The following is a 15,338-nucleotide window of genomic DNA, read 5'->3' as shown; positions in this document are numbered from 1 at the left end:
TATCACGGACCCGCTGCTCCAGTGGATAGACCCGGAAATGTGCCAAATCGAAAAAGGCTCCGATGAAAAGGAGCTTCTGGGAGTGACTCTGGTGCGACTTTGGCACATTGATGGAGAACACCAGCGGATGCAGGAAGTTGGCCGTAGTCTGGAGGTGGGAGAAGACTTGCTGGGGCGAGCCCGCCTTCAACAACCAGTCGTCGAGATAGGGGAAGACTGTAACCCCTCATCTGCGCAGATGAGCTGCAAACACCACCATCACTTGTGTGAACACCCGAGTGGCACTGGTGAGGCCGAAGGGGAGCACGGTGAACTGAAAGTGCTCCTGACCCACAGTGAACCGCAGGTAACGCCGATGGGCCGGCAGGACGAGGATGTGAAAGTAAGCGTCCTCCAAGTCTAACACTACCATCCAGTCTACAGGATTGAGGGCAGCCAGAACCGGAGCTAGCGTGAGCATCTTGAACCGCTCCTTCATAAGCAAGGCGTTGAAGCACCTGAGGTCCAAGATAGGGCGTAGGCCCCCTTTGCCCTTCTTGCGAACCAGAAAGTAGTGGGAATAGCAACCACGACCTACTTCAGGCCCAGGAACGCGCTCGACGGCCTCTTTGGCCAAGAGGGCCGTAAAATCCTCCCGCAGCAGATTCAAGTGATCCTACGACTTTTGGTGGTATTGCGGTGGCATGGCTGGAGGGTTCGTCTCGAAGGGGAGGGAGTAGCCCCTTTGGACTATTTGCAGCACCCACCTGTCCTAAGTAATGGACCACCAGTGGAGCAGGTGATGGCAAACCATGCCACCCACTGTGGTGGGATGGTCCAGAAATCTCGGACTTGGAGGCCTTTGAGTCGGATGCTGTCGGGGTGGATGTGGAATGACCGGCACATTGTCCTCCCATACCGCCTCTGTGGAAAACCACGCCCCTGACCTCATGCAGGTTGTTTTGTTGGCCGGTGGGTCGGCGGACGTGAGGAGGCACCCCTTCCTTGGCCACAAAAGGGGCGAAAGGCAGAAGTTTGCTGCCGTGGGTACTAGAGACCTAAGGACTTGCCCGTAGCCCGGGAGTCCATAAAACGACCCAGCGCAATATCCGCCTTCTTACCACAAAGACCCTTTGGCTTCGTTATGGTTAACAATATAAAGGTTTTTCTATTTTTTTTCTTCATATTTTCTCCTTAAGAAATGACGTTATATTTCATTCCTTTTTAATTTCATACGTTTATCCAGAAACATGTGTGGACACTATCATACGTCAATAGTGGAGAAAACACTCTGTTGAAACACGTACTCCCAAAAGGACTTTTGTTTACTGCAGCTCACAAATAAACTAATTATATGTCACTCTCTCTCTCTCCCCATTTTTGGCATGCTGCTGCCTCCATCACAAAATACCTCCTATTACATGACGTGGTGAGGTATGCTCTATCCAGTATTTAGATTTTGATTTTCTATAATTGTGTATTGTTAGATAATTTTAAGGTTACGCTACTGAATCTTCCACCGACTCCACATCTGGGATCTGCTTCCACATGTCTTATTCTCACTGTAATTTCCAACCCGTACTTTGCATTTCTTGCCTCATTGCTTTTGAGAACTAGGAGACAGTCTTCATCCTCAAAGCAGATACAGCAACATATCTAAAGACGTCTGAGATTTGCGGCTCAATGCCTCTCAATCCCCACTGTTTTCTAATTCTTCTGGCAAGGGCCACATGCGTCAGGAAGTTTCATTCCCGAAAGTATTATTCTGCTTGTATTACATTGAATGTGAGCAGTGTACAATATTGGTATTAGTCCCCTATTTAAATTCTGACCCGCCCCTACCCAGAACTCAAACCCCGACCACTAGTCTCACTGTGTAAGACCACTTAGTATTGAGATAGGTAGGTCCATGGAGTATGGTGTCTTGACCAATCTCATCTTTATAGCTCAGAAGCTGTCCACCAACATGGTTTACATTGTGTCTTCAAATATGTTCCGCCGCACCAGTAAATGGATCTTTGATAGAGCTATGGCATCTGGAGGATCCGTGTTACGTTACCTTTTTTTATTTTTTTACCACCAACAGACACTGCATCAGCTGGGACAAGTGGCAAGCCATATAACTTACATCTAAGTCATGGACCGCTAGTCTACCTCCGCTTTGGAGCTCTCTAATGACTACTATTGGACTGAGGGGACGCGTTGCACTTCAAATCTATGCAAAACCATTCCTGCAAAATTTGCAGAGAGTACCCACGGAGGTGCCTCTTTGGAATAGAACTTCACTACATTTTTCATGCACATCATTAACTCTAAAACCATGTGGTCCATGAACCAATCAACATGCGCACAGGTGGGCAAAAGTAATCACACCCGGTGTACATGCACATGCATTTTAAGCACGGGGCCTCTGCAATGCCTCATTCATTTCCTTTATACCATAATTTTCATGGTAATGGAAGAGCTGGCAGTCACAGTGATGCTCCAGTGACAAAGTTGTAATTTCTCGTTCGCACTGCCTGAGAGGCATTGGGTAGATGAGCCACCCCCAAGCTGACACAAGTGTTCCGGTCATCCAATTACCAGGAGCATTAACAATTTACCACATTTATCAAAAACTATTTGTGGGAACGAACACTGTAGATCTGTTAAAAAATTTTTAGGTGCATTATGTAAAATGTAAATTTTATAAAATGATTCCTGAAAAATAAGTTTATTCTGCTTTCCAAGTTATTTTTATTCACATATTTACAAATATTATTACTATAGAAAAAAAAAATTACCAGAAATTGATGTTCATCTTCAGGTGACTTCTTTTCGTTGCAGACCCCGCAGAACTCGTCAACAGAATCTAGATGTAATATTAAGTTAAATTAGAACATCTTAATAGTAAAATAAAATAGAAATTACACTTATCTGATGTTTCAATTACATGTTTTTAACTTTATAAAAATTACGATTTTTTTTTGCATATGTCTAGAAGCAAGGAAATTAAGAATATTACAATTTTGAAAAAATTGCATGTTTAACCACATATTAAGGAATTCTATGATGGCAGATAATGTGCATGTTTAAATGCATACCAAGTAATACATGTAAAGAGATAAGCATGTCTGTTGTTACATTAACGGATTCATTGCTACAAGTCTAATCATCCATTTTTAAAAAAAGTGGCTCTTTATGATGGCAGCAGGATCACCACCCCCGTGCCGGTGGTGTTGATCCTCCCACCATCACAATGTGATTCAACCACCCCAAAATTCGGATGGCGGTGGAAATCACATTGTTAACACGGCGTGTCTTGCAAGTCGGTCATTTTCTGTCTGACTTGTGTAACCCTGAAAAAGGTCTTCATTGCTACGGTGCTTTACACGCACCGCCCTAGTTATTAGTATGAGCCCGTCCATATGTCTTTTTGCGGCGGATATCCAGCCTCCAAAGAGACAGACTGATAGTCTATTTTGGTGCACGTTTATTAAGCACTCTGTGTGGTCGCACTGTGCCTTTGGGGTGTACGGGTACACACAAATATTTTCCATGCACAAGGTGGCATGCACCACCTTGTGCCTGATACTTTGTATGTTTAAAATGCACATAAGAGCCTTTTAACATTGCGGAATGTGCTGTAGCCTGCAGCACTGTTCGCAATGTTAAATGGCCAGTATGCACCTGCCATAATGGGGGGCGCATCCGAATTGGGCTGTTGGGACTGCCGAAAATCTGGCTGGCGGTCCCATCACCATTAATATGGTGGGCGGACTTATGTCCGACTGCCATCTAAATCAGCCCCTAAGTACAGATCATATAGGTAATATTCAATAATTACCAAAAAAATATATATTTTATATTCTAAACTTGACATACTTCTCTGACGGTGTAATAATTTTTCAAAACTTAATGGCAAGACAAATGACATTTTTTAACATACTCAAACATTTACATTTAATTTTAAATAATATTCACACTATTTATATTTATTAATAATTAGCAATGGAATCAAAACATTCAGTTGCCACAAAGGGATTACATATAAACAAAAAAGAAACATACATTTTTAAACTCTAACCTGATGACTCCATTAGATCAAGCGCAATCGTGATTCTTAAATCATCCATACATTTAGGATTTTGGGTAATTTCTGTTAGCGACTGATGACTGAGGTAGTGATCTGCAAACTAAGAAAATATTGGAAATTCTTACTTTCCTTAATTAATTTTAGAGTAAACTGTCTGTTATTAAAAAGATCACGTTTTACATTATTGTGCGTAAAAACAAATATTGTGTTAATAGGATGTCATTTTCAAAGCCATACAACATCTCATTTCCGTTATTCGGAACAACATTAGAGTTCTCCATCAAACCACATTATTACACTACTTTTGGTTTTGTTGATACCCAAGCTGGAATCCCAACCTGCTTCCAATGGGCGATTTAACTTAGTCTGTGCCGCCGTCAGCAATCTAATCTCTGAAAGGCAACCGATACAGCCTTGCTTCCACTTTGAAGGCACATTTTTGTTTTTTAGCCAGCCCTTTCACAATGGCCAAACACCAATTAAAAGTCTTTTGAAAAATGACTTTGGTAACCACTAACAGGGCTGCATACTCCCCTTGTCCTCCACATTGTGTAGTTGTGGGCACATGTAGTGCCACATCAAATACAAGCCACATGTGGCTGCCACCTCAAGAAGCCTGCAAGACTGTGCAGTGTTCATTAAACTATGCATTTTTTTAATGTGGCTTGTGCTGCGAAGATCAGCATAAGGTGCAATTGAAAAAATTCTGTATCACACAGCAAACTCAGATATCAGATTGAAAATTTGAAAATATGAACTTGGACTCCTTGTTGGCAGTTCGGCTTACGCAATCATGAAGGTTTAATGTGATTCAAAACCGACATCGTAATCCGGATCAATGTGTCTTTAAGTGTTTTTACATGACGCTGGCTTTTTATCATCACTGAACTCTCCCTCTCCTGCAAATTATTTCAGAAAAAGCCCTCGTGACTATTTTATAAAATTTGTTAAAAAAATTACTAAAAATCAATGCAATCATTTTTTATTTAATTTACAATTATCCACTATTACATTTCATAACACCAGTTAAGGTTAATAATATCTTGAAAATTTGTTACCATCATGCAAAAAACACCGCAATTGAAGACGTCTTTTTGCTTTTGGGTACATTGTACCACCAATTCCCAATCATGGTAGCCTGGACGCTTCACACCCTGTAGGAAAGTGCTTTTGAGACATATGAATTAAGATGTTACAAATGTACTGGTTTTCCATCTGAAGTAATCCTTAACAAACAATAAAAAAACATTGTCTCCAATAATGTTATTATGGAAAAACAACATTACATGATTTTTTTTTTAAAGAAATCTTACAAATACAAAATAGATAAAGCAAATATTTTTGGGGAAAGGGTACCTCCAATTAGTCAATAACTTTTCGTAAGTTTGAAGATTTGTTGTCAATGAGTCATAGAGTAAAATTTTCTTTGTAAGAGGTTTCAATACCTGTGGTGAATTAAGTGAAATTTGTTGTAAAAACATACTCAGAAAGACAAACGCAATAACTAAATGTTATTTTTACTTTAAAATATCTGTTCGTATCAACATAGGTATAGAAAATTAAATTCAATTCTATAGACATAAATATAACCTAATATGAATTGTAAATTTAACACAATTACTAACAAAATTATTCACAATAGTTCTTATGCCTCATTATGAAATTAGACTGTAATGTTTCCATTTATAATGTTTACTATTCCTTATTAAAGTATGTTTATAGGGGTGTAAGGTCGTGCCACATGGCAAAACCCAGTACTAACCACAATAAAAAGTTTTTTGTATGAATAATATTAAAATCCACCCTTTTAAAAACTGGCTTGGTATATGGTTCTCACTTATGAAAGTGTAGCATCGTGCACCAATCGAGAGAACACTTTTGGTGATTCCAGTTTTCAAAAACAACTTTACAAAGCTCTATAAGTGGTAGATTTGCAGAACAGATTTCATGTTTAGTCGAGAGGACTATAAAGCACTTTTGTTCACAATGCAAAATGATATGGTATAGGTTAAGTGACAAAAAAAAAAAAATCACACAGAGGGGCCGATTCAGATTCCGTCCACAAAACGTACCGACTGACACGGAGCCGGAAAAGAAACAAACAGACATGGACCGGCACCCTATGACCCGTGCAGTACAATGCAACGCGTGTGAATTACAAACGTCATGTACGGAATACAAGCCTTACAACCGAGCCATAGGGAAAACAATGATCTGGCTGGAAAACAAATGCTAGTTGCAACAACCGACACAATCCTGGAATGAACCCGACCGACAACTAACCGCGATGTCTGATCTGCGCAGTACGATGCAATGTGTGTAAACCCTGATCTACTCGCACGAAGCCCAAGCAGCATAACCGACACGCACAGAAAACCGGGAACACAAGTAATAGAGATCTCTGAAACCGACACGTATGAAAGTCAGCGTGAACAAAGCGGAGAAACACGCGCGAGTGAACATCAGAGTCCAGATTGCGGGTACGTGTCATTTGTTTGTGTGGTTGGTGTCTGACTTACCGCCTGCGCTGTTGGCGTCGGTTCCTGATCCGGTCATAGATGTAGAGTACTTCTTTGGCCTGTGCAATGGGATTAAAGATGTGTTCGTGTCGTACACGCTGCTTGTTGCTCTGTCCGTACCTGTTGCAAGCTGGTGCGTCTCGTAGCCGTGGATGGAGTTGTGAAGAGAATTGTAGCTGATATGCTTCTTTTCCGGATACTGTGACGTGCGGTTTTAAAAAAGGCATAGAACAAAAATGAATGACTTAAAAAGTAAAGACTGGATAATAAAATGAAGGAGACCGGTGGAACCCAAAGCTGATAGAAAGTTAAGAGGTACCTGCAAGCAAAGGTTACAGAGTTTAAGACACTCAAAAGTGAACATGAGGCACTGAAGACGAATGTCCACCAATGTCAGAATGCAGGAGATGTTGATGGTGTCCTTTAAGTAGCAGCTCTGTGGACGAGGAGACGCCTTAGACGACCAGGAGCCGGATACGAGCTGTCCCAATCTCTGATGTTGAGCACAAAGGAGTCACTGTGCGACAGGAACACAAACATGCCTTGCCAGTTAAAAACAATGAGGTTAACAAAAAAGAAGGAAGCAGTGTCAAGAACAGCAAGGTCAAAGGGACTCCGCACATGCATATGAGTCGGAGGAGGCAACATGTAAATGTTGGAGCACACAGGTGCGTAACCTGACCCTTGGTACAAGTGACGGACCGAATGAACACGAGTAGCACGAGGACCTCTAGCCAAGAGATGCAGGCACACGTATTACAGATAATGTGATGGGGTCGGAGATCTTTGTAGAAGAGGATGCTGGAGTTAGTAACTTATTTGAGCCTGAAGATCTATGGATTAGAGATCCAAGCAGCCTATGCAAGTTCACTCATTGGACAGGGGTTCTGTTAAAGGGTTTCCAATGGGTGAAACAGGCCTCAAAGTTATTGTCAAGACTGCGCATGCCTCGATAGTGATGCTGAACTATAATCTGTGTTACTCAGCATGTCGGAGTGCATTGGAGCCCACAATTGGCAAAATTTGCAGCAGCGTTAATGTTTTCGGAGATGCATTGAAGTGACTCCTTCTCTCCAAGGGATATTCCTTCTGGTGTGTTTGATAACCAAAGGCATGTTCAATAACCTGTATAGAGCACAGACACAGACTTTGCAGAAAAAAGACAAGTAAGATCACTATACCAGGAGCAGCATGAATCTCCCCTCTTGTATTATGTATTCCTTAAGTGATGTCCAACGAAGTTCAGAGTGTACAGATGGTCGAAACTGAAATGGTATGTTATTTGAATCTTGCCCATGAAGATTCCAGGGACCCAACCTCCAATAAGTCTTTAAGTACCACCGATAAATGGTTGTGATAAAGACAGTGTCCCTCAAAAAAACAAGCATTTGAAATGCAACGGGTTTCGCCTTTGGGAACTTTAACATTGTAAGCAATGCATCATATCATCTTGGGTGCTAAAAAAGAAAGAGCTGTGTTTGTATCGGATGTTGTGGAATGGTTATGGGCGGCCACCTCGCATGTTGTTGTGAAAGTGGTCACATGCCACAGAAGTGCACAAGTCTTGTGACGATGATGCTAAGTTTGGATACTGACCACCAGGGCTGGTACAAGGGGAGGAGCCCACCCTCACAAAGCAACATGTTTCAATTATGAAAACGAAGATTGACTGCTTTCTACTTAACCGAGCTAACGCAGCAACAATATTGAGACCTTTCAATTTGGATAAATGCCTGTTGACATAAAATGATTTGTGCCGCTACTGGTTCGATCTTGAAGTCGTAGGGTATCTCTATGTCACGACAGAGGTGATTTGCAAATGCCAGGGCAGAATGTGCCCCGGCAAGGTGAGGAGGTCAGCGGCTCAATATAGCTGTGTTCCTGAGAACTGCATTTTTTTTTTAAAAGCACTCACATACTATTGTGTATTTCACGGCATTTTTTCGTTTTCAAAATGATTTAATGTGAAAAAAGTTGTGCTGTGCAGAGAGTCATATCTGCATTGGTTTGCCGGGCCAACTTTGTTCTCTGCAGAAAACGGCTCTTGTGCCTTATGTTGTGTGTGTGAAGATTTTCTGGGAACAGAAGAATCTCAAAATGTGAGGATGATTATGGGAAGGAGACAGCCACTCCGGCTGCATGTCTCCTCTAACTTTAGCTGCACAGCTAAAACCGCATAGCAGGCATAGGCAAAGCATCCTACCTCCAAAGCTCACCGACCTTGTCATCCTTATCGACAAAGCACCCATCTCCCAACTACAGAATACATGCGCGTTGAAAAATCCCACAAGAAATTCTCCTCACTCAAACACCCACACAATGCACTATAAAATATACTAAGCATGCACTCAAACCTCCGGATAACACATTAAACACAAACAACACACATACCCCAAACTACAAAGAACACCCCACCCCACAAAATATAGTGAAAAGTCACCAACCAATCACGAGACAAACAAAGACTGAAAATGCAATAGGAATGTAATTTCCATGAGTCCTATTGAATTTTAAATGGAAGTGCCATCATGAAAGAAGGCACGGATGTGATGTTTTCGGGGGGGGGGGGGTTTGTAGGTGTGGTACAACAATTATCAGATAGTGGAAGGGACCAACGAGAGACAGAGAAGCAAAACGGTTTTAGTAGTAAATGGGCTGATTTACTCGGAAGAGGGAAAAGGACGCCATGGCAGTCAGTAGGCGGTACTAAGACACCAATAAAAAAACAAAAAGCATGAAGAACAAGTTACTTTCCTTCGGTAACGATGTATCTGTAAGAAACATTAGTTAGTTAGATTCCTCACCTTAGAATATCCCCAGGCGTCAGACTGGATCTGGAAGATTTTTCGTCAGCAATACCCCTTGCGCGTCGCTAGGCGTCGTCTGCGGCTCTACGTCCGTCGTTGGCGTCGTGCGCCGGAATGACATCGTCTGAGTACTTAGACGCCGCCCTCGTGCGCTGACGTCAGTTCTTGTACATAGCTTTCCGCGCCAGGAACGCAGAGCCATGCAAGAGACCGACACTGGTGCCAAAAAAGTCTAGGGGCCTGAAAAGGATAACCTTAACCCTAGATGTCAGTTCGCAGAACGGGGAGGCTGGGTGGTTCGGTGCGGAATCTAACTAATTAATGTTTCTTACAGAATCATCAATCTATCAATCAATCAATCAAAAACATTTGTAAAGCACGCTACTCACCCGGAAGGGTCTCAAGGCGCTAGGGGGAAGGGGACTGCTACTGCTCGAACAGTCAGGTCTTGAGTTGTCTCCTGAAGGCGAGGTGGTCTTGGGTCAACTGAAGGTGGATGGGGAGGGAGTTCCATGTCTTGGCCGCCAGGTAGGAGAAGGATCTGCCTCCGGCGGTGGCTCTTCGGATGCGTTGTACGGCGGCGAGGGCGAGGCTAGCAGACCGTAGCTGGCGGGTGGGCGTGTGGAAGGTCAGGCGGTTGTTGAGGTACTTGGGGCCCAGGTCGTGAAGAGACTTGTGTGCGTGGGTGAGGAGCCTGAAGGTGATCCTCTTGTTGACGGGGAGCCAGTGCAGGTCCTTCAGGTGGCTGGAGATGTGGCTGCGTCGGGGGATGTCCAGGATGAGTCGGGCGGAGGCGTTCTGGATGCGTTGGAGTCTTTTCTAAAGCTTGGCTGTTGTAACAGCGTAGAGGGTGTTACCGTAGTCCAGTCGGCTGGTGACGAGGGCCTGGGTGACCGTCTTCCTGGTTTCGGTCGTGATCCATCGGAAGATCTTGCGGAGAAAGCTGAGGTTGTGGAAGCATGAAGAGGAGACGGCGTAGACTTGTCTGGTCATCGAGAGGGAGGAGTCCAGGATAAAGCCCTGGTTGCGTGCATGGTCTGTCGGCTTGGGGGCGGTGCCCAGGTCTGGGGGCCACAAGTAGTCGTCCCAAGCGGAGCGTGATGGTCCCAGGATGAGGACTTCCGTCTTGTCTGAGTTCAGTTTCAGGCGGCTGTTCTTCATCCACTCGGCGACGTCTTTCATCCCTTCGTGGAGGCTGTTTCTGGCGGTATCGGGGTCTCTGTTGAGGGAGCGGATCAGCTGGGTGTCGTCGGCGTAGGAGATGATGTTGAGGTTGTGTTGGCGTGCGATGATAGCGAGGGGTCTCATGTAGACGTTGAAGAGGGTGGGGCTGAGTGATGATCCTTGCGGGACGCCGCAGATGACTTTGGTGACCTCTGATCGAAAAGGGGGGAGGCGGACTCTCTATGTTCTTCCGGCGAGCAACGAGATGATCCACTTCAGTGCCTTCTCTTGGATACCAGTGTTGCTGAGGTGTTGGACAGGGGTGCGGTGGCAGACAGTGTCGAACGCTGCGGAGAGGTCCAGGAGGATGAGTGCCGCTGTTTACCCGTTGTAGAGCAGGGCTTGTATGTCGTCGGTGGCTGCGATGAGGGCGGTCTCGGTGCTGTGGTTGGCTCTGAAACCGGACTGCGAGGGGTCGAGGGATCCATTTGTCTCGAGGAAGGCAGCAAGCTGTCTATTGGCGATCCTCGATGACTTTAGCCGGAAAAGGGAGGAGCAAGATGGGGCGGAAGTTCTTCAGATCGGTGGGGTCTGCTGTTGGTTTCTTCAGTAGGGCGTTGAGCTCGGCATGCTTCCAGCTCTCCGGGTAGGTGGCGGTGTTGAAGGAGGTGTTGATGACGTCTCGGAGTTGGGGTGCGATGGTGGAGGCGGCCTTGTTGAAGACGTGGTGGGGGCAGGGGTCGGTCAGTCGGAGATCCGGAGTGGATGGTATTCATCGTGTGGGCTGTGTCTTCGGTGGTCACTGTGGTCCAGGTGCGGAGGATGGCGGTGGGGGGCGTTGGTTTGACGCGTGGGTGCGAGGGTGGTGTGCCGAAGCTGTTGTGGATGTCGGCAATCTTGCGGTGGAAAAACGAGGTGAGGGAGTCGCACAGATCTTGTGAGGGGGTGATGTCGTTGTTGCCGGTGCTGGGGTTGGAGAACTCCTTGACGATGCTGAAGAGTTCCTTGCTGTCGTGGGCGTTGTTGTCCAGTCGATCCTTCAGAGATGTCTTCTTGGTGGTGCGGATGAGCTGCTGGTGCTTGCGGGTGGCGTGTTTGAGGGCGGTCATGTTGTCAGTGGTCTGGTCGAGCAGCCAGGCTTTCTCGAGGGTGCGGCAGGTCTTCTTGGAGTCCTTGAGTTCGCTGGTGAACCAGGGGACCTTCTTGCTTCTGGGTTTGCTGGGAGGATTCTTTAGTGGTGCGAGGTCGTCGGCGCAGGCGGTCAGCCACTGCGTGAAGTTGCGGGCTGCAACGTTGGGGTCCGCTGTGCTGGCAGGTGGGTTCTGGCTGAGGGAGGTGGTGAGCTGGTCGGTGGTGATCTTGCTCCAGCTTCTGTGAGGGACCTGTTGCGGGTAGTGGTGGGTTGTGGCTTTTCTGAAGCTGAAGTGGACGCAGCTGTGGTCGGTCCAGTGAAGTCCGGTGGAGTGGTTGAAGGCGATGTTCTTGCTGGATGAGAAGACGGGGTCAAGCGTGTGGCTGGCGTAGTGGGTGGGGGTGTTGACCAGTTGCTTGAGTCCGAGGTTGGCGAGGTTGTCCAGCAGGGTGACGGTGTTGCGGTCCTTGTTGTTCTCCAAGTGGAAGTTGAGGTCCCCTAGGAGGATGTAGTCGGCGGAGGGGAGGGCGTGTGGGCTGATGAAGTCCGTGAAGTCTTTGCCATTTTGTGTGCGTGGTCCCGGGGGTCTGTAGACGAGGGTGCCTCTGAGGGTCGTCTTTGGGTCGGTGTGGATCTGGAAGTGGAGGTGTTCGGCGGTGGCGTAGTTGTCGTCGGCGTCGGTCGTGATGCGGATGGTGTTCTTGTGGACGATGGCGATGCCTCCTCCGGTCTGGTTGACGCGGTCCCTCCTGATGATCTTGTATCCATCCGGGATGGCGATGGCGATGTCGGGGGCTGAGGAGGCGTTCATCCATGTTTCAGTGAGGAAGGCGATGTCTGGTGAGGTTGTGTCCAGGAGGTTCCAGAGTTCGACGGCGTGTCTGTGGACGGAGCGGGTGTTGAGCAGGATGCACTTGAGGTGGTTGTTGCTGTTACCGTTACCGAAGTTAAGTAACTTATTCATCTCTAAGAAACACGTTAGTTAGATTCATCACCTTAGAATAGATACCCCGGCAATACCATCCCCGGTGGTGGGTCTGCGAACCAAGATAAAACCAGAAAGTCCTGGATGACAGAACGGCCAAAGAAGCGTTCCTTCCTGACTTGGCTGTCTAGGCAATAATGCCTGGCAAACGTGTGTAAGGAAACACACGTCGCCGCCTGACAGATGTCCTGCAAAGGGACTCCCCGTCCCAAAGTAGTAGTAGTAGCCGCTGTGGCCGGAGTAGAATGGGCGCGCAGCCCAACAGCAGGGTCCTTTTTTGCCAATGAGTAACATATTTTTATGCTCAAAACGACACACCGGGAATATGGTCCGTTTGTGCACAGCTTTACCATTCTTAGCACCCACGTATCCAACGAAAAGTTGGTCGTCCACCCGGAACTGTTTGGTGCGGTCCAAATAAAAGGAGAACGCACGATTTGGTTCCAGACGGTGGAGCCTCTCTTCCTCTTTGGAAGCATGCGGAGTCTGAAGAGCGGTGTCACCTCTTGGACTTCTTGGATCGCTTCGACTTACCCGAAGACTTCGAGCCCGACGAGCGATGATGATGTCGGCTGCGGCTCTGTGACCGATCCTTGGACCTCCTCCTGGACCGGGATCGAGAGGGGCACGGAGCCGAGTGGCGAAGCTCGAGAAGCTTACGGGACCGCTACCGCCTAGCTTTCGAGGTCAGGGCCTTACAGTCCGAACACGACTCCGCGTCGTAGTAGAGGCACCGGCGGTGGTGATCTGTCACCAACATCAAGCGGTGACAGTCATCGCTGGCCTTGAAACCAGGCATCCTACCGGCACCAGATGTCGAGACAGTGATCAAAAGGGATCAAAATACTTATTAAAAAAAGACTAAAAGGGGCAGCTCTACCGGATCGGCACTTACTGGCGCGGAAAAAAGAACTGACATCAGCGCGAAAAGGCGCGTCTAAGTACTCCGACGTCATTCCGGCGCACGACGCCAACGATGGACGCGGAGCCGCAGATGACGCCTAGCGATGCGCAAGGGGTATTGCTGATGAAAATTCTTCCGGATCCAGTGTGACGCCTGGGGATATTCTAAGGTGAGGAATCTAACTAACGTGTTTATTTAAGATTTTTCATTCAAGGCAATCAAAGTTATGGCTTGAAAGTGGGCTTAGCTTCACCCGGTACACTGTATAAAGCATCTCTCGCAGAGCCAGTGCATAAGGTGCCTAGGCAAAACCTAAAAAGATGGGGTAGACAGTCGGGAAGAAAACTCCCATGTCCTGTGTACAGTTTTACGGCAGAGTGGTAGGCAAGGTCACCATGAAGTAGTTGCAAATTGGAGTATGCTGGGAAGGCAACAATTGTGTTGTTTAATTAGTCGCAGTGTTTTTGCCATGCGACCCCACCATAACGCAATACAATAAATAATATCGGGTGGTGTTCATACCACACTGTGACAGGATATGTTTGGTTCTGCCTTACCCTTAAGAAAGCTAGGCTCTACAGCAGGATGGGAGAAACATGTGTTTGGGCGGCAGATGTTCTATCTTGCTGTACACGTCTATAACAAAGGTCCTGGGAGGAGCTTTAACGTTCATGTAAAGATACATCAAACAATGTTTACATGTGTGGATTTATGAATCCAACATGTTTGGTTTCAAAAAATTACATCGATTGTTAATAACTGTTTTGAGTTGTTTAACCCTTATTGAAGCATGGTCACTCTATATGTCGTAATCACTGATTCACTTGCCACACTGGTGAATAGACTAGATAGGCTGTAGGGGAGTCCGGTTCATGCAATGGCACCCTCCAATTTCTAATGGAGAACAACTTTAGGATTTGAAGAGCCTGCACTATGGGTAACTTAAATTTTTAAAGTGTATTGACTTTATAAATATGGGACCTTACTTATGTTGTAAGTGGTGCAAGCACCGACTTACACATGCTCAAATTATAATTTTTTTTTTTAAACAATTTGATTGGGTAAACTGTGGTTCTGAATTGCTGTAACATAATAAGAATTGACATAAATACATAATAACAACTGCAAACAGTAGGGGAGACCATGAAATGAGATACTACTTTCCATTATGGACTCTATAACGAATGCAAGCCCTCTCATATTATTCATATATAATGTTCAAATCTATGTCTTAGAAGCAAAAGAAAAAAAAGTTGCACTTACTAAAAGAATCCAATGAGCACCAGTATTTGTAGGACACACAACGGTTTCCATAGTCTCATAAGGTACCTGCACATAATATAAAGTGGTCATGAATAAATGTACGTGTCTCCTGAACAAAAAACTTGTACACTAACATTATTACTAAGGTATAAATGCCTGTTCAATCGTCTTTCAAAAATAACATTATTGTCTTTGAAGACAAGCAATTAGTGTTTTTCACTCTTTAGACATTTGAAATGTAGACTATTTTTTAAATTTTGTAATTTCGTATTTGTATGCCGCTTGGACACTTTGCAGTAATTCAAAGTTATGTTGCTAAACCATTTCAGCCTCACAGTGTGACAAGTAACATAAGAAATTTAAATAGTTACCCGAAAAACAGATGATGGATAAGTGCCCATGAAGATTGAGGACGACACTGTCGCCGAAAGTGCTAAACACTAAGGTTAAAAGAAAAAAACATCAATAAACATATTCAGAAAATTGTTTTTTTCTTTGTATTCTTTTTCA

The sequence above is a fragment of the Triturus cristatus genome, chromosome 4_1, assembly GCF_964204655.1.
Source record: "Triturus cristatus chromosome 4_1, aTriCri1.1, whole genome shotgun sequence".
NCBI classification, from domain to species: Eukaryota; Metazoa; Chordata; class Amphibia; order Caudata; family Salamandridae; genus Triturus; species Triturus cristatus.
The sequence above is the reverse complement of the archived record's forward strand: the minus strand, read 5'-3'. Positions refer to the sequence as shown.